At 38.5% G+C, this 23,139-nt stretch overlaps 1 protein-coding gene across 9 annotated transcripts in view; it reads right to left on the bottom strand.

The window, feature by feature from the left end:
• Positions 1 to 23,139, bottom strand: part of AKAP6 (A-kinase anchoring protein 6) — a 570,108-nt gene that overhangs the window by 372,165 nt on the left and 174,804 nt on the right. Inside the window, exon 6 of one of the 9 annotated variants that reach the window (XM_061180767.1) lies at positions 2,582 to 2,714. The exons of the other annotated variants lie outside the window; for them this stretch is intronic. The gene's annotated coding sequence lies outside the window, so the exon portion shown is untranslated. The remainder of the gene's footprint in view (positions 1 to 2,581; positions 2,715 to 23,139) is intronic. 9 annotated transcript variants of the gene reach the window in all.

The raw sequence follows: 23,139 nt of genomic DNA, 5'->3' as shown, positions 1-23,139 counted from the left end.
GTAAGATCCCTGCAGGCCACAAGGCACGGCCAAAAAAAATTTTTTTTATTTTTAAAAAGGAAGGAAAAAGAACTCTAGCATATAATTGTATACTGAGAATAATATAGTTTGATAAAAAATCAAATGTGAGGATAGAATAAGAGACTATTTTCCAGACATTTTCTCAAGAGATACCAGAGTCTCTTTGGTAGATACTCTACCAAAAAAAAAGAGTAAACCAAGAAAGAGGAAGTCAGGAGACACAGCAAACAGGAGATCTAGCACCCCAGGGTGGGGAGGAAGAGAAATCTAAGGAAGCCAGCCATACACCAGGGCAAGGAAGACACCCAGCCCAGATTGGAACAGGTCACAAGGCTCTCAGAAAGACTTCTTGAAACAGATGACACTGAAAGAAAACCTGACGCAAATGAACATACCAAGAAGAGATTTATTGATCTAGTGGAGAATTGGGGTTGAATTAAACGCATAGAAAACTAAGCAAATAACAACAATAAACTCTAGAAAAAAGTTAAAAGGTATACAAAAATAGAATAGGAATTATATTATTCTATGTGGTTTAGCTAAAAATTGCATTTACATATTCTTAATATAAACACTAAATGTTGGTATAATCCAAATCATAACATAATTTTACAGGAAGAACTGGGGGGGGTAAGAATTGTGTGTGTGCACACATGTGCACGTGTGCCCCTGCGAGAGAAAAGTGAGAGAGAGAGAGAGATGGGATCGGGGAACAAGCTAAATAAACTCCCATCTTTCATAGTGAGAAGTCAATAGATTAAAAAAATAGAAAAAATACTCAGGAGGTAGCCATACCATTCTGTTGTTTTAAGATGAAGGTAGTTACCAAAGAATCAGCTAACAGATGAAAAATGGTTGCCTCTGGAGAATGGGAAATGGAAAAGAAGGTCTAAGGGCTGCTGTTTGTCTAAAATCCCAAAACTACTTGACTCTCAACTATTTGTGTATAAACACATAACTTTAAAATATCTAGATTAAAAAATGAAAGGGTTTCTTAATTGTGGGACAGGGCTTTAATACTCTCAGATACATTGAGAATCTCCAAATAAGGGGTAGGAATATTTGGTGCCTTAGTTCCCAAACTTATTTGACTATGAAAATGATTATTTTTGTTTTGTTTTGTTTTGGGTAGAGAATGTCACCAGACTGGATGGGGCACTCAGTTAAAATGCTAAATTTAAACTTGTACCTACCCACTTGTTTAAACACTGTATTTTTAAATACAAAATGCTTACTGTGATTCAGTTCAATAATAAGGTTGTATTTGTGTCAGTCCAATAATTCCTTTAAGAAATAAGTCTTCCTATGAACTAAATCTGATATCATGATGAAAGCCACAGGTGATTAAGTGACCGAGTTTACAGGTTATTTCATTATTTGTCCCATGAGTAGATTTGTTCTGGAGTGAATAACTTTTATTTCTGAAGACAACTGAATCAGACTGAAATACAAAATAATGAACTTAAGCCAAATCTTTCAACTAATATTACATTTGTTTGTGCTACTCATGCTGCAACTTGAGAACACATCAAATAACTACCCACACTGCTGTTCTTTCATAAACAGAAAGCATTTTACGGGTGATGAACTCTCATAAAGACCAGGATTTTCAAAAGCATTATTTCCTGTTCACTATTATTTCCTACTCACCCTAACCTCCCAGACATGCAAAAAAAGACTTTCTTTAGAAGATTCTGATGTCAGATTTAAAAATACTAATGGAGACAGCAAAGGCTCTTAATATCCAAAAGTCTGATGTGATCAGAGATCCTCCCTCTGAATGCTCTTTACTACAGAAAGAATAATTAAAGGTCTGGTACTATATTTACTTTTCAAAGAAACAATTTCAGCAAGGTAGAATCTATTTATTTCAAATATTTTACAATCGTTTTGCTTAAAATTTTTGAATCAAGTTCATTAGATACTGTCAAGTGTTTCTGCCCATCCAGTCATCTAACTTGAAGGTGGGTGTCTGATAAAGTATGACTTGTTCCAACATGAATTGGTGTTTTAAAAAATAATTCCTATAATAAATAAAAATTCTACATCATAGACCTTCAAGGAAAAATAAAATATTTATTTTCTAATGAAAAGTAGATACATAGTACAAGCCCATATTTATTTTTGTTCTGTATATGCTGGTAGACAATAAAAGCATGGGGCATGAACTAGCTTAGCATAAATTCACATTCACTGAATTTTTGTCTTTTTCTTAATAAATTATTTATTCTCTTGCCTAAGAAAATAAATAGCAATAATAGAAAGTGCTGAGTAAGAGCTAATGACTTAAAAGCCTCTAAAAAGAACCTAGCGGATCCTTCACCAGCCCTAAAAATTGTTAGATTGAATATTACCAGATGCTTTGACAGATCTTCCTTTCAGCATACAGAAAAAAAATATTTTATTTTTTTAATTTAGGTGGCTCCTCTAAATCATAGGGGTAAAAGGGACAAAATGACGAATACTATAACAGATCAACCCATACTCTCTCCCCTCTGTAAGACAGCTAAAGCTTAAGTTGAAATCAAAAACCCTCCAGCCATTAGATTTTATCACTTACCACCAACCAAGTCTAGCTGTGGTGTGGGAAGGGAGCAGCAGTTTCCCAGAGAGGTCATCATTTCTGAGGCTTTCACTTCTTGCTCTCCTTAGGTAAGTCTTGGATAAGACTTTATCATCAAGCACATGAGCACCTGGCAGTCATCCAAGAGTGATTCAGATGCATTAAAGCTGACTAAGCTTTTTATTTTAATTTTTCATATCTTCCTTACCAATAGTTAAAATTGATATGACACTCAGAAACAGTAGTTCCTCCTCCAATAGGCTCAGAAAATCATGCGTTTATAATTTTTCAATTAATGCTTCACAATCATATCATACATCACATGACACAGCTATTTTGGGTCTTACTTAGTCATTTGCGTCCAAATACAAATGAACCTCAGACAACTTCTGCTTGTCATAGCTTCTATTCATTGTGCCCTTTGCCCTGATCCTCTCATTGTTAATAGTTCCATATGATTCCTTGATCTGGATATTTAATGTCTTTTGAATGAATTTCTTCAACAAGAAATGTTACTTCATATGCTTGAAAATGAACAATCGAGAATATTTCATCAATATGTAGCTGACAATTTTTAAAATAAGAGTATTTGGAATGACCCTTTAATTAAACTGGAGTCTACAAAGTGAGAGTTTTGTTTCATTTTTTAAATAATGTAACACAAGCAGCTGAGAGAATATGGTTTTTCTCTGTTTCCACCATAATGTGCAAAATAACATGAAGAAAACAGATTTAGATGGCTTTATAAGGAAGCAGAGGAATATATTGGCCTGACAGTTTTCTGTATACCATAGTTTAAGGAAAAAAGGAATTTAATGAGCATCTCACTTTGACACTTTCCTGGTGCTATGGAAAACGAGTCAACACTTGTTTACCATCCACCTTCCAGGAACTTCAGGTCCAGGAAAGGAAGAACTAGCAGCTTCTGTGTGTACTTACTTCTCAACTGAATTATAAAGAGAAATAGGTTGGAGAAAAACTGGTCTTGAACATAAAGAATAAGTCTGTACTTTTTTTTCCATTGTTTTCCTTTTTTTTACCAGCTTTATTGAGATATAATTGATATATAAAATTGTGTACAATTAAGTGCATGTGATGATTTGATACACATAAATATTGCAAAATGATTACCACATAAGGTTAGTTAACACATCCATCAACTCACATAATTATGATTTTGTGTGTCTGTGGTGAGATCACTTAAGATATAGTATTATTAACTATAGTCACAATGCTGTCCAATAGATTCCCAGAACCTAATCATCTTATAACTGGAAGATTTTCTCTCTAACAACCACCATTCTACTTTCCATTTCTATGAGCTTGGCTTTATTTTAGATTCCACATACAAGTAAAATCATACAGTATTTGCCTTTCCCTGTCTGACTTTTATCACTTAGCCCTCAGGTCCATCCATGTCACAAATGGCAGGATTTCCTTTTTCATGGATTATATATATATATATATATATATATACATATATATATATATATGTCACCTTTTATTTATCCATTTATCTGTTGATAGACACAGATTTTTCTCATATCCTGGCTATTGTGAACAGTGTTTCAATAAACATGGGGGTACAGATATCTCTTCAAGATTGTGATTTCATTTTCTTTAGATATATACCCAGAAGTGGGATTGCTGGATCATATGGTAGTTCTATTTTTAATTTTTTGAGGAACCTTCATACTGTTTTCCATAGTAGCTACACCAATTTATATTCCCATCAACAGTGCACAAGAGTTCCCTTTTCTCCACATCCTCACCAGCACCTGTTGCCACTTGTCTCCTTGAGAATAGTTATTCTAATAAGTGTGAAGTGATACTTCACTGTGGTTCTGATTTGTATTTCCCTGATGATTAGTAACATTGAGCAACTTTTCTTGTACCGTTGGCCATTTGTATATCTCTTTGGAAAAATTTCTATTCAGGTCCTCTGCCCATTTTTTAAATTGGACTATTTGCAGGGGGTGGGTTGTTATCAAGTTGTATAAGTTTCTTACGTATTTTGGATGTTAACTCCTTATCTAATATATGGTTTGCAAATATTTTCTCACATTCCATACACTGCAAAAACTCTCTCTTCCCAATTGAGTATTCCTGGCTCCTTTGTCAAATATGAGTTGACCATACATGCATGGTTTTATTTGTAAGCTCTATGCTCTATTCCATTGGTCTATGTGTCTGTTTTTATGCCAGTACCATGCTGTTTTGATTACTATATCTTTGTAGTATAGTTTGAAATGAGGACCTATGATGCTTCCAACTTTCTTCTTCTTTCTCAAGATTGCTTTGACTATTCAGAGCCTTTTGTGGTTCCATACAAATTTTAGGATAGTTTTTCTTTCTATTTTTGTGAAAGATACCATTGGAATTTTAATAGAGATCACATTAAATCTATATATGGCTTTGAGTAATATGGACATTTTAATAACATTAGAGAGGTGGCCAAGATGGTAGAGTAGGAAGACCCTGAACTCACCTCCTTCCACAGACACACCAAAATCACAGCTACTTATAAAGCAACTATGAGAACAACCTGAAGACTAGCAGAAAAGATCTTCTACAACCAAAGACATAAAGAAGCAACCATAAGATGGGTAGCAGACACAGTATAGCCAGGACTCAGACACCTGGGTCAGCTACCCACAAACGGGAGGAACATCATAATTGTAGAGGCCCCCAGTGAATCCTCATGTAGAGGTCCAAACCTCACATCAGGCTCACCAAGCCAGGGCTCCTGCACTGGGAAGACAAAGCCAGGACATCTAGCTTTGAAAACCAGTGGGATTTGTTTGGGAAAGCAAGAGGGCTACAGGAAACAAAGACTCCACTCTTAAAGGGCATACACAATACTTCACATGCTCTGAGTCCCATCACAGAGGCAATAGTTTGAAAAGAGTCTGGGTCAATCCACTTGCTGATCTTGGAGAGCCCTCTGGAGAGGCAGGAGGCAACTGGGACTCCCCCTTAAGACAGAGACACTTAGAGCAGCCATTCTGGGGAGTCTGTTCTACCACAATAACACCAGCACTGGCAAGTGCCATTTTGGAATCCTCTCTCTAGCCTATAGCACCAGGGACACAACTCAACTCACCAGTGGACTAGCACCAGCCCCAATCTTGGCCCTCCTCCAAGGCTGTGCAGACAGCCACATGGGGGCTCAAGTCTGCCCTCCAGTGAGCAAGCACCAGCCCCTAGCCCCCAAAGCCACGCATATAGCTGCAGCGGGACCTAGCCCCACCCTCCAGCAGGCCAACACCAGGCCCTAGTCCCTCTGGGCTGCACAGACAGCCACAGGGGGACCCAGCCCCACCCACCCCCAGGCCACACAGCCCACTGCACAGGAAGCCTACTCTGAAGCCACCACATGAGACATGACCTTGCAGCCAATCAGGCCAGGGGCCAGATTGGCCTACCAGTGCACCCACAGTAATCAGCCCCAACACAATAGAAAGGCAAACTCATCCCACATTGAGGGCAACACTATAGTGTATAGCTCTGGTGACCAGAGGGGAGTGCTTCTGGGCCCCATAAGACATCTCCTACATGAGGCCACTTCTCCAAGATTGAGAAATGTAACCAACTTACCTAACACATTGAAATAAACACAGAGAATTGAGCAAAATGAGGAGACAGAGGACTATGTTCCAAACAAAGAAATGAGACATAACCTCAGAAAAAGAACTAAACAAAGTGGAGATAAGCAATCTATCCAATAAAGTGTGCAAGGTAATGATCATATAAAGATGCTTACCAAACTTGGGAGAAGAATAGATGAACAAGTGAGAATTTCAACAAAGAGTTAGAAAATATAAAGAACAGTGCTGAAGAATACAATAACTGAAATAAAAATATACACTAAAAGAAATCAACAATAGATTAGATGATATAGAGGAACAGATCAGCAATCTGGAAGACAGGATAGTGGAAACCACCCAAGCTGAAGAGAAAAAAGCAAAAGGAATTTCAAAAAATGAGGATAGTTTAAGAGACCTCTGGGACAGCATCAAACATACTAACATTCATATCATAGGGGTCCCAGAAGGAGAACAGAGAAAGAAAGGGGCAGAGAACTTCTTTGAAGAAATAGCTGAAAACTTCCCTAACCTGGGAAGGAAAACAGACATCCAGGTCCAGGAAGCATACAGAGTCCCAAACAAGATCAACCCAAAGAGGTCCACACCAAGACACATTCTCATTAAACTGGCAAAAATTAAAGATAAAGAAAGAATCTTGAAAGCAGCAAGAGAAATGCAACTAGCTATACACAATGAAACTTCCATAAAACTATCAGCTGGCTTTTCAGCAGAAACTTTGCAGGCCAGAAGGGAGTGGTACAATATATTCAAAATGAAAGGAAAAAACCTAAAACCTACCTGGCAAGCTTATCATTCAGATTTGAAGAAAATATAAAGAGTTTTACAGACAAGCAAAAGCTAAAAGAGTTTAGCACCACTAACCTGGCTTTACAAGAAATGTTAAAGGGACTTCTCTAAGTGGAAAATAAAAGAATATTGTGAAAGGAAAAATCTCACTGGTAAAGGCAAACATACAGTAAAAGTACTAGATCAACCAGTTATAAAGCTAGTAGAAAGGTTAAAACACAAAAATAGTAAAATCACTATATCCACAGTAAGTAGCTAAGGCATACACAAAACAAAAAGATGTAAAATATGATGTCAAAAACATTAAACATGGAGATGGTAGTAAAACTGTAGGGTGGTTAGAATGTGTTCAAACTTAAAAGATCATCAATTTTAAATAATCATATATATGAAGCTCATGGTAACCACAAACCAAAAACCTATAATACACACACACACACACACAACACAAAAGAGAAAGGAATCCAAGCATAACACTAAGACAGTCATCAAATCACAAGGGAAGACACCAAAAGAAGAAGGAACAAAAAGAACTACAAAAACAACCAGAAATCAATTAATAAAATAACAGGAAGCACATAACCATCAATAATTACTTTAAATGTAAATGACAGAGTGGCTGAATGGATAAAAAAACAAAACCCATATATATGTTGCCTATAAAAGACTCACTTCAGATCTAAAGAAACACACAGACTGAAAGTGAGGGGATGGAAAAGGTATTCCATGCAAATGGAAAGGAATAGAAAGCTGGGGTAACAATACGTATATAAGACAAAATAGACTTTAAAACAAAGTCTAAGACTTTGTAAAAAAGAGAAAGGCATTACATAATAATAAAGGAATCAAACAACAGGAAGATATAGCAATTATAAATACATATGCACCCAACATAGTACCTAAATACGTAAAGCAAATATTCACAAACATAAAGGGAGAAATTGACAGTAATACAATGATAGTAGGGGACTTTAACACCCCACTTAAATTGATGGACAAATCATCCAGATAGAAAATCAATAAGGAAACACTAGCCTTAAATGACACCTTAGACCGGATGTAATTAATAAATATATACAGAACACTTTATCCAAAACAGCAGAATACACATTCTTTTCAAGTGTACATGGAACATTTTCCAGGACAGATAACATGCTAGGCCACAAAACAAGTCTCAGTAAATTTAAGAAGATTGAAATCATATCAAGCATCTTTTCCAACCACAATAATATGAGACTAGAAATGAACTGGAAGAAAAGACTGCAAAACCAGAAACAAGTGGAGGCTAAAGAACATGCTACTAAACAACCAATGGAAATCAAAGAAGAAAATCAAAAAATACCTGGAGAAAAGTGAAAATGGAAACACAACAACGCAAAATCTTGGGACTCAGCAAAAGCTAAGAGGGAAGTTTATAACAACACAAGCCTACATCAGGAAACAAGAAAAATCTCAAATAAAAAATCTAACCTTACACCTAAAGGAATTACAAAAAAAATAAAGAAAACCCAGAGTTAGTAGATGGAAAGAAATAATAAAGATAGTGGAAATGAATAAAATAGAGACTAAAAAAACAATAGAAAAGACCAATGAAACTAAGATCTGATTCTATGAAAGGATAAACAAAATTGATAAACCTTTAGCAAGACATGCTACTGATGTCACACTTTACATCTTTTCATGTTGTACATCCATTACCAAATTATTGTAGCTATAGTTATCTTTAATGTTATTGTTTTTTAACTTTTATACTAGAGACATAAAAGTGCTTCACACACCACCATCACATTAATAGGGTATTCTGAATTTGACTATATATTTAACTTCATCAGTGAGTTTTATACATTTTCATGTTGTTATTTAGTGCCCTTTCATTTCAGCTTGAAGAACTCCCTTTAGCATCTCTTGTAAGGCAGGTCTAGTGGTGATGAACTCCCTTAGCTTTCGTTTGTTGAGGAATGTCTTTATTTCTCCTTCATTTCTGAAGGACAGTTTTTGCCTACAAGGCAAAAGGGATATAGTATTCTTGGTTGGCAGGATTTTTTTCTTTTAGCACTTTGAATATATCCTCTCACTCCCTCCTGAAATGCACAGTTCTGCAGAGAAATCCACTGATAACCTTATGGGGTTTCCCTTGTATGTGACAAGTCATTTTTCTCTTGCTGCTTTCAAAATCCTCTCCTTTCTTTGACTTTTAACATTCAATTGTAATGTGTCTCAAAGTAATCTTTGGGTTGATCTCACCTGGGATCCTTAGAGCTTCCTGTAACTGAGTGTTCATATCTTTCCTAAGATTTGGAAATTTTTCAGCTATTATGTCTTTCTTTAATCTTTCTGACCTTTCTCTCTCGTTTTCTTCTGGGACTCCCATGATGCGAATGTTCATTCATTTGATGATGTCCATAATTCAGGTAGATTTTCTTCAGTCTTTTTCATCCTTTCTCCTTTTTGTTCCTCTAACTGGCTAATTTTTTTGAGGTTTATTTGTGCTTTTATTTGCCAGTATAACTTAACTACAATGGCCTGAAAACTTTTTTGATCTAAAAAATACATTTTATATCACAATCCAACAAACACACACTTATCTAATATGTATACATATATAAATGAAACAAAAGTTTTCTAACTGGCTAATTTTAAATGACCTGTCTTCTAGTTCACTGATTCTTTCTTCTGCACAATCAAGTCTGCTGCTGAAGCTCTCATTGAATTTTTCAGTTCTGTCATTGCATTGTTCAGCTCTAGGATTCCTGTTTCATTCTTTTTTATGGTTTCTATTTCTTTATTAAGCTCATTTTGTTCCTGCATTGTTTTCCTGAGATTGTTTAGTTGTCTATTTGTGTTCTCCTGCATTTCATTGTTTTTTAAGACGATTATTTTCAATTATTTGTCAGGCAAATTATAGATCTTCATTTCTTTGTAGTTGGAGCTTTTTTGGTTTCCTTTGGTGGTGTCATGTTGCCTGACTCTTCATGATCCATGTAGCTTTGCATTGTTTTTTGTGCATTTAAAGGAGCAAACACCTCTTCCAGGCTTTACAGACTGGTTTCAGCAAGAAAATACCTTCTCCTGTCTGTTCCTTGGGTTGATGGAATTACCTATAGAATCACAGTTATGCTGGGTTGGAGCTGGTTATGAGGTTGTTGCTGGGTATGCGGTGAGATCTATGGTTGGCAGGCTTATTATCAGGGTCTCAGGTGGATATGGATCATGCCTGGTGCCCAGGTGGCTAGAACTGCCTCTAGTACCTTATTCAGTAAGGTGGTGCTGGGATAAGTGTCCACTTCAGGGTCCACAATGGGGTCTTCAGACAGTGGATCTATTACCAGGTGTGTGGCAGGTGTAGTGTCCAGGACGATTGCTGCCTGGTCACTGGATGGGTCCCTGTGTGGGCAAGACGGATCCTGGACCATGGCTGAGAGAGGCTGAAAGCAAGCCCCAGGGCTGTTTCAGTTTCCACAGTCAAGACTGAAGTCTGCAGACCTGCCTCTGGGGGCATGGAGCAGTGTATCTCCCACCAGGTCCCTGAGCAGGCTGGACTGGTCCCTGACTGTGACTAGAGGGGCTAAAGCCAAGTGTAGGGCCCTTTCAGGATCTCCTGAAGCACAGACACGTCTCCCACCTGGTCCCTGTGCCAGCTTAACTGCTCATGGACTGTGGCCGGGAGGGCCTGGAACCAAGTATAGGGCCCTTTCAGGATCTCCAAGAGTTCAGACAGAAGTGTCTGCTGCCTGGTCTCTGTGCCAGCAAAACTGCTAGCAGACTGAGGCTGTGAAGGGACTGGAGTAAAGGGCCCTTTCAGGATCTCCGAGGGCACAGATGGGAGTGTCTCCTGCTGGGACCCTACAGCCTCAGGACTGTTGGCAGACTGGAGACTGTGGCTGTGAGGAAGCTAAAGCCATGTATAAGGACCTTTCAGGTTCTCCTGGGATGCAGATGAGAGTTTCTCCTGCCTGGTCCCTATGCCAACAGGCCTGCTCATGGATTGTGGCTAGCAAGGGACTAATGCCTAGTCTAAGGCCCTTTCAGGATCTCCAGGGCACAGATGAGAGTATCTCCTACCTGGTCACATCTCTGTACTTTTTTTTTTTTTAACATCTTTATTAGAATATAATTGCTTTACAGTGTTGTGTTAGGTTCTGCTGTATAACAAAGTGAATCAGCTATATGCATACATATATCTCCATATCCCCTCCCTCTTGCGACTCTCTCCTATACTTTTAAACTAAGTTTCTCAGTTTATAGTACAAAAAAAAAAGGTATCTATCATTACCAGGGTTCTTCTAACCTTTTACATTTACACTTATATATTTAACCTTCTTTTAATATAACAAGATTTATATATATATATTTAAATATAACAAGGTTTATATTATAACATGATCTCTGTGATCATGCATATTTTTACCATGAAATTTAAAATAATTATCTTTATGAGGGCAGAACATTTTAAAATACATCTTGGGACCACACTATGAAGCAGCCATTTGAATTAAATAACATTGTTTTTTATTATTCTAAAAGTAATCAAAAGTCTTAAAATAACAATGGTAATTCTTAAGCACTTGAGTATCTGCTCAGTTAAGTCACTGGGGTAAGCACATATGCAAAAAAATCATTACCCTAAAAACCTTAGGAAATGCATGTGTATTGCATACAATAACACTGTAGGATGACATCATCCGATGGCTAATAGAGAGTCTTCTACACCCATATATTGCATTACACCTCCCAAAGAATTCAGTATCAATCAGATTGAACCCCTTTGTCTTCTTGTCTTTATTTCTTTTTCCAGTATCACCAGATATTTCTGTGTCCATGAAATATTTACAGAGAAAAATATCTTAAAATCTCATTCTTAGGGTGTAATTGGATCAATTACCTCCATTCAAAATTCAACTGGGGAGAGGGGTTAAAAATACATAAAATAATTACTTCTGCTTCAAACTCAACATAATCCAAATTTAATTATCTGAACAGAGGCAAGTTTAACATAGTGAGTGGATTAGCCTGGTAAGTTATTCAAGGTCATCTGCTCCCTAGAGTAAGATTAATTAGAGACCTAAACTACCAGAAGTTCATTTTGTCACTCTCATTTGTAACTTGGCTATAAAGAGAAAGGCCTTCAAATTTTTCCTCAATGCTTTGTGTCATCTTCATAAACAATGCCTAGAGAATAAGGATAAAATATATCAATATATTCATTCAGCTGCAAAATTTGACAAGGTAAGCTCTGACAGCCAGCAGAACAAATGTTCTGAACAGAAGACATAGAGATTCTATATGAACATAGATAGTGACCAGAGCATGATTTCCCAAAACATGGTCTACGTAATACTGGTCCTGTAAAGTCCTTGTAAGAAAGGGTTCAGAGGTTGAATACATCTGGGAAACACTGTTTACACACTTCCCCTATGGGAGATACACAGCACACATTAGCTCCTGGGAGTCTTCGGAAAGAAACTTAATTTTGTTTAATCCAGTATTTTCCAACCATTTTTCTGCATTAACAGAACTTGTGCTCCTTGGGACACACTTTGGGGAACACTACTCTGGAAAACTTCAAGTATTCTTTGTATACAAAGAGTGTGGATTCCAGACCTCATGTAGTCAAAAGCAAGAAGCCTTTTGTCCTTTGACTTCATCAGTCCCTTCCTCTGTCTGCCCAGCCTGACCCAACTGCAATCTACCAGTATTAAAAGAAGAAAAGACTACAAGTCCTGCTTAGTTTTCTATTTTATTTACCTTTTAATTTCAACTCTGAATCTCTCATTCTGCATTTGATAGGTATATGTCCCTTTTGATATTTTCTTAGTTTCAGACCGGACCCTTAATCTGACATTCTAGATTCTGGTTAGCCAAATCTATGACTAACTTCTGGCGTTTTTTTATGCTCAGTGTCTAGGTTTTCCCTTTGATCCTCTGCAGATACCTGTCAATTTAGGTTTCTACTTTGGGCTCATCCTTCTGCCTGTGACAAAATCAATAAAGGCAAACCCCAAACTGTGACAATGAGAATGTGCTCCATAAAGACACAGAAATCCAACAATGTTTCTTGCAACTTGGATTCATCCATCAGTCAATGAGGAAACACTTGAAGAGCTTCTTCTCTCATCAAGAGCTGTGGCGAATTCAGCAGAAAGCACACTGGCAGGGCACTTCACTTTGAGTTATGTTTGGGGATGAGTTGGAGCAGAAGGCAAGAGAGAAATTTGTGGTTCAATAACTATGAAATTTCCCCATCCTATGGCTGTATAATTATAAGATTTAAGAATGGTTTTCCCTGAAACTTTTACTTTGGTCCCTATGACTATCCCTTACTTGCTTAATGCTATCCTTACATGGTATCTTTGGGTGATCAGGACAAGAAGCTGTTAAAAAGAAAGACAGGCAATTTAAAGCAGTATATCCAATCCTAAGCCCCTCTAGATAGCCTCCACAATAGAAATCCAGGAGACACTGTGTATAAAATGGCAACCTGCCTTACTTAGTCTGGTCCTGTATTTCTCAACGAATACAAATGCCTTTGATTAAAGAAAAAAGATGGTAGGATGGGCTGAGAGTAGGTGTAGACAATGCATTTTTGTTTGTCTTAATCTTGAATCTGGAGGTTTTCATTGTAAACAAGGCAATCAATCCTACACTTGCCATTTAAAAAGCTGCTAGAACCCCAGATTCCCTCTGTTGGGAGTCTGCCTCTCTCTAGAGAGAGTAAAATGAAGAGTCGCTGGACTAGAGGATACAAACACAATTGAAGGCAGAGGTACCATACCCTACACTGAAGAATTAGGTCAACATATACTTATTTAATGTTTAGATCTCATCTATTCTTCCACTCAGATCCCAGAATGCTATCAGCATGGTCTTAACCCTCTAGTCAGGAGGTTGGAATCTGATCAGATCCAAAGGAAAGACTGAAAGATATTGTTGAGGGAGGATATTCCATCAGTAAACAGCTCATATCACCCTGTAGCATGATTTTTCAACCTTGATACTATTGACATTTGGGGCCAGATAATTCTTTATTATAAAGAGCTGACCTGGGACTTCCCTGGTGGCAGTGGTTAAAAATCCCCTGCCAGTGCAGGGGACACAGGTTCGATCCCTGGTCCAGGAAGATCCCACATGCCGTGGAGCAACTAAGCCCGTGTGCCACAACTACTGAGCCCACGCACCACAACTACTGAAGCCTGTGCACCCTAGAGTCTGTGTGCCACAACTCCTGAGCCCACGCACCGCTACTGAAACCCATGCACTCTAGAGCCCATGTGCCGCAAATATAGAAAAGCCTGTGCACAGCAACAAAGGCCCAACGCAGCCAAAAAAAAAAAAAAAAAAGAGCTGAACTGTGCATTGTAGGATGTTCACCACCAGATGCCAACAGCACTCCCACCTCTCCAGTGATGACAATCAAAATGTCTTTAGAGGGGCTTCCCTGGTGGCGCAGTGGTTGAGAATCTGCCTGCCAATGCAGGGAACATGGGTTCGAGCCCTGGTCTGGGAAGATCCCACATGCCGCGGAGCGACTAGGCCCGTGAGCCACAATTGCTGAGCCTGCGTGTCTGGAGCCTGTGCTCCGCAACAAGAGAGGCCACGATGGTGAGAGGCCCGCGCACCGTGATGAAGAGTGGCCCCCACTTGCCGCAACTAGAGAAAGCCCTCGCACAGAAACGAAGACCCAACACAGCCATAAATAAATAAATAAATAAATAAAATTAAAAAAAAAAAATGTCTTTAGATAGTGCCAAATGTTTCCTAGGGGCAAAATCACTCCTGGTGGAGAACCACTGCCTTAATTGAGACTCACAGTTGACATGCCCCTCCCACATACCCAGAGCATCAAATCACCTTCTTAAATATTTTGAAATTATGTATGGGTGAATATAGATACTCTTGTAATCTGTGTTTGAATTAATTAACCATTTAGGAAGCATAGTGTAGTTTGATTCTTCTCAACTAAAATTATTTTGTTCTTTACAAGACCTAAACTTAAAAAAACTTTCTAAAAAACACCATCTAAAGTTAAATGTATCCCTCCCCCAAAAATTTAAAAATTAAAAACAAAAACTATTAATATTATCTGTCTATGAGAGATGAACTGAGGTTTACTTTATTTTACCAAATTCTAAACAGTTTATTCTTTCTCACTCAAGGAACATTTATTAGCTTAATCATCGTCATCATCACCTAAAAATCTCATCATACATGATGATCAAGAGAGGTAAGTCAGGTGAATTCTCCTGAGGATACCTCTGAGGTTCTGGCCGCCTTTAAGAGATGTGCATCTAATATCAGTTTGAACATGTGGAATGTTATTACCTTTCACATTGTTAACTACTTTTAATGTCAGTTTCAAATTAAAAGAGGAAGAAAACCTTTGCTATTACTCTATATCAATATGTGAAGTACACTGTGCATGTAAGAAAAATCCTTTTAGAATGTATATATATAGGTACAGTATAACTGAATCACTTTGCTGTACAGCAGAAATTAACACAACAGTGTAAATCAACTATTCTTCAATAAAATAAACTTTTTTAAAAAAGAAAGAAAAACGCTTTTATGAGAACCATACAATTTCAAAGTAGAAAGGAACCTCGGGAGCCATCTGTCAACCTCTTATCCCAGGAAAGAATCACCACATCAAGATTCCTGGAACATGATCAAGGATAAAGGGCTGCTGTTTTTTTAAGAAGATGGTTCAGTTGTGAATCAATGAGAAAACTACCCAAATCTGCTTTTATAACTTTTATAACCTTCTTTTAAAGGTCTAACCTTTAAAGAAAAAAGTATTTTTCTCTCTGATTCATCAGTTTCAGTTCAAAAGTTCTGGGCTCCTCCCTCATCCATGTATTTTGAAGCCCCCAAATATCCCTAAGCCTCAGCAGTGTCAGGAAATGAAGTAGAACAAGCTTCCTAAGACATCTGACAGCGCACCCATGCCACCAAAACCCTTCCCACCTGTACCTAGCTCCTTTCAAACACACCCAAAGTCACCTAGGTAGTTAGCATTTTCAAAAGGGAAGGATTCTTTGTGTAAGATTGGTTATATCAACTAATCATGCAGCCTTTCACCAGCATCATCCTCTCTCCATGGACATGAGCCTCTACCCTTCACCAATATCCATTCACCAAGGAGTGATCCTTATTCCTACTCCAAGGCCATGGGAGTAAAGGCACAAATGTCATCTTCCTCCCCTACATACACCTATTTGGAGATACCTTAAACTACAGCAGAGTATAATTCATATCCCTGATTATGAAAGAGGCTAAAATCAAGTCACACTCAATTTACTTGTAATCTTAGGAAAAACTGTACAGCAGACACCCAAGTTCTCATTCTTATCTTTAGAGAGACTTCTCATTCACCTAAGTGAAAATCCAGTGAGCTCCCAACAGTTAAAACCATCACCAAAATCCATCCTGTCTGTTACCCTGAATGCTGAAAACATTTTAGTATAAATAATTTTGCTAATCTGAGACCATTTCCTTTTTTGTAAATTTTTAAATCTCCAGCCCAATTCAAGTCAATCATTTCAAAGTTAAATTTTCAAATGATGCAATGACTTTTACAAGATAATGCAACAGTTGAAGACTCATTAAAATTTTTATTGTATCTTTCAATAGACTTTTGTTCTTTTCCCCTCCTTCCCTGTTCATTTCCACTTGATTAATCCTGGCTCCCAGCCAGCCAGTTTGCTCCCCTACCCCGCAGCTAACCATGGTGTGCCAAATACTACTTTTTACTCATGCTGTGGCAGCTCCTCTCTTCTGAGAAGCTTTACCTCCTCCTCTGGGTTACAGTTTGGGGTAGTTACAAGGCCAATGATTTACGCAGGTAGCAGAGGTTCCTGACACCAGCCAGAAGAATCCCACTCTTCTAGCACTTTTCTGCACATCATCTGACAGTAGGTATCATCTGCAGTCCAGCAAGGAATTCTTGTTAGGACCTTGGGGTGCCTGGTGCCTCAGCTCAGCTCCTAATAGGCATTAAACCAAATATTTTACCCAGATTCATCCTACCTACCACTATGGAAGCTTTGTTTCCTCCAGGTTGGTATCTCACAACCCAGAATCCTAGGAGATTTTGTTTGTTTGGTTTTTGTGTTTCTGTGGAGGTTGCCATTGCTCTGAGGTTACCTGGTACCATTTATTAGAGGGTCTCGAAATCTAAAACTATGGGCTTCCTGAAAACTACTAGGAAGTAAAATGAGAATGACAGATTATAAAGTAGAATAAAAGAAGAAGTAGAGAAACTCTGAATCTCAAACCACCTCACCGACATGCAGTGATTATTTAGTTTTTCTTACTCTACAATGTTGCCCACACCTCTGTGCGGGTCAGCCTCCCCAGGTGCCTCTTCAGGCCTGGCGAGGTGGGCTCAACCTCTGCTCCTACCCTCTATGCTCTGTGGTGGCTGAGGTTCTTCTCTGTGCCTGTGTGGTGATCTCCTCACACATAGCTGAGCTGGTGAACTGATGCTGCCCAGGCCTGAAAACAGTGGGGGCTGGACGGTTTGTCTAATTCTCTGAACATAAACTTGGCAGGAGGTTCTTTGAGTTACTAAGCAACTGAACATCGGACATGAAGCCTTTTACAACCTTTCCATAGATTACTAAAAGTTCCCAGGACAAATTCAGGTCTGGTCCAGTGAAGAAAGAAGAAGGAAACAGAGGTAGCCAAGAAGGGGGTGGGGAGAAGAAAGCCAAGAGAGTGAAAGGAAACAGCAATCTGCAGAAGCAGGAAGAAGAGGAAGGCAGATAAAGGGGAGGCACTTGGGTGAGGGATGGAGACTCCCAGAGAAGAATATGCAGATACCATCATACAAAGCCCAGAAAAGCACCTTCCAAAAGCTCTTGGAAGCAGTCTTGCAGCAAAAAGAGAAGAGTTTCTAAGGTTTTTATTTGTTATACAGAATAATGGGTCTGAGGCAGGAGGTAGATGGGCGCCCCCAGGGTAAAGCAATTAGAGATTCATTCCCTGGGTACCAATACTCCGAGATGAGAATAGCAGGACAATTGAGATTGGAGGCTGGGCCCTGCCCAGATAGAATATAAGAGATCACATATTTCTCATTCTTGAAGTCAGGAGACCTCCCTGACTACACATGCATAGAAAGGCTCCTTGGAGGTCAAAAGGGGAGTGATGCTAAGCGACGCTAACCACCATAGGCCTCTTCGGTGGAATCCATCTTGGTTAAGAGATGCGTGCGCACACATGGGAAGATCTGAGATATACCAAATATGGACTTTGAACCAGGCAAATCAAAATGACTGGCCAAAGCAAACCCGGAAGAAATGCCCCATAAAAGTGATTCAAACTGCCACGAGGTCACAACTCTCTCTGAGCCCGCCCATGTGTCTATCCACACGTATCGTACTCTTTTTTTCTCCTAATAAATACTTTACTTGTTTTACTACTTTCCGTCTTTGTGGGAATTCTCTTTCTGCAAAGCTGTAGGGCCAGAGCCTTGTCACTGACCACTGGTCTAGTGGCTAGGATTCGGTGCTCTCACTGACACGACCCGACCTCAATCACTGGCCAGGAACTGAAACCCTGCTTCAAGCCGCTGCAGGCCGAGGCCACCTGAGATCGGGTCCTTCCTCCATTTTGCTATAATCACTCCACTCAGCCACTCACCTCAAATACACAGCTGTCACAAAATCTGTGATAGGAGGCTAACATGCCTGACAATCTCATGTAGACACACAAGGAATAGAAAACCAATCGGAGAGAAACAGCATGGATGTAAGGGTTCACTACCTCTGGCTTAGAAAGCTCTCGATTCATACCTTAATGTCCTGGGCAAGATGCCTTCCTGCTGCCACTCTGGATCCACTTCCTATCCTGCTCCCCGGTATAGGCAATAAGGGGGTGAATTGTTGGTGGAGAATTGGAGAATTTGAAAATTAGAGTAAACCAACCAAAAGTCAATCAGCATTTTATTAACACATGGCTAAAAATCTAAAACCAAGAATTGCTACAGTTTTAATAATATGTATATAGGCCTCAAATTTCCTCTCCCTTTCCCCCTCTCTCTCTCTCTATTTCTCTCTCTCTCTCTGACTTTACTAAACATCATACTCGACATGGAAGCTAGTTCAATTAGCTTCCAGTCATACTGTCAGCCTTGACATAGAGACCCAGCTACAGGCACTTCTTTCCAGAGTTCAATTCTAGGGGTCTAGAATCAGTGGTGTGTGCTACAAGAGCATTCTTGCCTCTAGCCCCCAGAGTACTACATATCTCTTGTTCAAACAGTGGATTAGAAAAAGTGATTGTCGAGAGGAAAACCAAAACTTGAGTTACATCAATTCTACCATTCTGTGTGGTCACATGGAATTTTTAATTCATGTTTAAAATTTAAAGCAGTAAAACAGAGTGCAACTGTAATGTTTTGTTTGATAAATGCAAACTTAAGATCATACATGAACTATTTTACTGAATTTAAATAACTTTAAATTGTAATTTATTCTTTTTAATTGTTAACTATATGTATTATAAAATGTAAGGGTGAATCAATAAAATGATAATTATGACTGATTATTTGCATGATTATTATTGAAAATAATTTTTGTCCTATATGGGCAAGGGTAAGGGTATTAAAAATTATCTGTTCTGGGTGTCAAAAATGCTAGGTACACCATTACCTCTTTGGAGCACATAAACAGTCTCCCTTGCTCTCTGGCTTCTGACTGGGTTCTTACAGGACCACTGGTGGGGATTAGGAAAGCAGAAGAGCGAGATTGGGGCATTCATCAATTCCCTTCCTTGCAGGCTTACCCCAGTCTGGCAACATCCTTTAACTTTTTTCCCAAGCTGTACTGAAATGTGATTGACAAATAAGCACTGTATATATTTAAGGTGCACAACATCATGTTTTGAAATACGTATACATTGTGAAATGATTCCCCCAATCAAGCGAATTACCTACCCATCACCTCACATATTTACTTTGTGTGTGTGTGTGTGTGTGTGTGTGTGTGTGTGTGGTGAGAACACTTAAGATCTATTCTCTTAGCAACTCTCAAGTATATGATACAGTACTAACTATAGTCACCATGCTGTTCATCAGATCTTGAGAACTTATTCATCTTGCATAACTGAAACTTAGTACTATATATTTGACCAACATCTCCCCATTTCCCTACCTTCCTGGCCCTGACAACCACAGTTCTACTCTTTTTCTGAGTTAGGTTTTTTTGGATACCGCATACAAGTAAGATTATACAGTATTTGTCTTTCTGTGTCTGGCTTACTTCACTTAGTATAATGTCCTCTAGAATCATCTAGGTTGTCGCAAATGACAGGATTTCCTTCTTTTTCATGGCTGGATAATAATCTGTTGTATATTATTCCAATATACCACATTTCTTTATCCATTCATCCATAGATGGCCATTTAGTCTGTTTCCATATCTTGGCTATTGTAAATAACTCTGCAATGACATAGGTGTACAGCTATAGTGATGTCATTTCCTTCAGATATATATCCGAAGTGGGACTGCTGGATCACATGGAAGTTCTCTCTTTAGCTTTTTTTTTAAGGAACCTCCATACTGTTTTCCATAATGGCTATACCAGTTTACATTCCCACCATCCTTTGGCTTTGGCCAAAGTCATTCTCTCTCTCCCCCCACCACTCATTCTCTCCCTCTCCCTCTCCTTCCCTCTGGATTATGATTATTACCTGCTCATCTTATCAATTCAGACCCAGGGGTGGACAGGCACTGCTCTCATCCCTTAGTAGCCTGAGGATACTACACTATCCCTTGTCATTTCCCTATACCCTGTCCATGCCTTTATAAATTTAGTTTTATTTAAACTCTCTGAAAATTACCCAGTTTGTAGAAATCACCTACTTCCTGCTAAGACCCTAACTAATATATACTCTTACTCCTTATGACCCCAATTTCCATCACAATTCTTCATTATCCTAGACCTCAAATGGAAATTTTTCTCCTCCTTAACTATGTGTATTCTAAGTCCATAGGGTCTTAGGATCCTGGGAATTGAGTAGTTGATATCAGTTGTTTAGTTATAGTTTCACTATTCAGGGAAAAGTAGATGTGCACTTAGCTGAGGAATCGCTGCAGCACAGACTCTATATATCACCTCCCTTCTCAAATATTTGCCAGTCACCTCATAAAAATAACACTGGGCAAATTGCCTCATTTAGCACAACCCCTCCCTCCACAAAAATCACTTTATTATTTTTCTGCTTCTCCCAACAGTGGGAAGTAAGAGCTCACCAGTCATACCATCTCTAAAAATTAAATTTATACATTCTGGGATTAATCAAAACCTTTCATCATTTTAAAAGGGCTAATCTTAAAGCTAATGGGAAGAATTAATTCCAGGCAGTACTGACTTTAATCTGTCCACATCCTCTGCATTTCATTTCATCCATTTCTAAGTTAACAGCACCTAAAATCATGACTAAAAGACTCTACTGTAAGTTTTTCTTAGAATGAAGAACATTTTTGTTAATAATTTTCAAAAACATTTTATGGGAGAAAAGGCACATTCATTGAAATTCAAAGGATCTCTATTATCTGCCTTGTAATGTTTACAATGACTGAAATACTCTCATAGTGTGAGGACTTGACCTCAGAGTGCCAAGAAAACTCAAGCAAGAAAACAGAATTCTACCTAGTAAAGAGTAAAACATGATTCCTGCAAAGCAATTCATCAATCTGATCTGACTTTAACGTGATTACTCAGGAGAGAATCTGGTGGTGGAGAGGGCCACTGAAGACACAATTACCATAACTAATCTGAATTGATGAAAATGAGAGGTAGAGTTGAACAACAGCAACAATAGCAATAAAAACAGCTAACACATCATGCTTACTATGTGTGCAAGGCACTGTTTTAAATGTTTTACGTGCATTCACTCATTTAATCTTCAAAGCAATCCCAGGAATTAGATCACTATTACTATTCCCATTTTACGGATGAAGAAACTGAGATTCAGAATTTAAGTGATTTGTCCAAGGTGACACAGCTAGTAAGTGACAGAGCTGGGATTCAAGTGTAGGCCATCTGGCTTAGCGCCCATACATCTAACCACCAAGACATACCATCTCTACTAGAACTTGGGAAAACAGTCCTTTTATTGGTATGCAATTAAAAAAAATAAAATCAGCTTATCACAGTACATTAATTCCATTTACTTTCTGCTTCTCTTCCAGGAATAACAACTAAAAATGGGAACTGAGGTATCCCAAGAGAACTCTTACTACCATAACATTTGTGAAGTCATAGACATGACATTAGGACCTAGTTCTGTCAGGAGAAAAGAAAATGAATAAACTAGTTCAGTAATTCTCATTATTTAGGAGGGAATCAAGAACCCCTTTGTGAATCTGTTGACAGCTATGGTCCCTCTCCCCAGAAAACATTTACTTTGCATTCCATTTCAGGGAGTTTGCAGAAGCCCTGATGCCCATCCATAGGCCCTAGGTGAGAAAACTCTCTTCTTAGATGAATTCTATGTCTACATTGCTGTATAATTCATTTTTTTAAAAAAAGAATCAACCAAAAAACCAATATTTATTGGGTGACTTCTACTTTCAAAGCACTGTGCTGAATCTTGTGTGGAGAATATAAGAAAAGACATTCTATATCCTTGCCTTCAAAGAGCTGCATAGTCAAGTTTGCAAAATAAGACAGGATAAGATAAGAGTATGGTCATTACTTCTCTAGGGACTCAGAAGAAAGACTATTACTTCTAGCCTGGGTTGTCAGGAAAGGCTTTAAAAGAAGACTTGGAATATGATGTGGTCTAGAGAAATGATTATGACTGGAGAGGAAGTGAGAAATGGCATTTAATATCAGAAAATAATAGAATTCTTCCTTTTAACACTTGCTTCAATTTGTAGGCTAAGAAAATTACTTTTATGAGAAATATTATGTGTTAGCTATAATTGTTAAGAACCTTATTTTCCTACCAGATACTGTGCTTCCTGCCACATCAGTACCAATGTGCTCACCTCGGCCCAGCTATCTGCTGGGAGGACAGCAAACAACTGGCAGCCCTTGGCCCTTCCTCTCAGAAGCCAACTAGACGGTGCATCACACTGTTCACCAGGATAAGGATACTTGTCAATAGAAATTGGCTTGCAGCTCTTAACTCATCCCCTTGTGGCCAGAGAAGCCA

This window comes from Eubalaena glacialis, chromosome 2, assembly GCF_028564815.1.
Source record: "Eubalaena glacialis isolate mEubGla1 chromosome 2, mEubGla1.1.hap2.+ XY, whole genome shotgun sequence".
NCBI classification, from domain to species: domain Eukaryota; kingdom Metazoa; phylum Chordata; class Mammalia; order Artiodactyla; family Balaenidae; genus Eubalaena; species Eubalaena glacialis.
The sequence above is the reverse complement of the archived record's forward strand: the minus strand, read 5'-3'. Positions and strand labels throughout refer to the sequence as shown.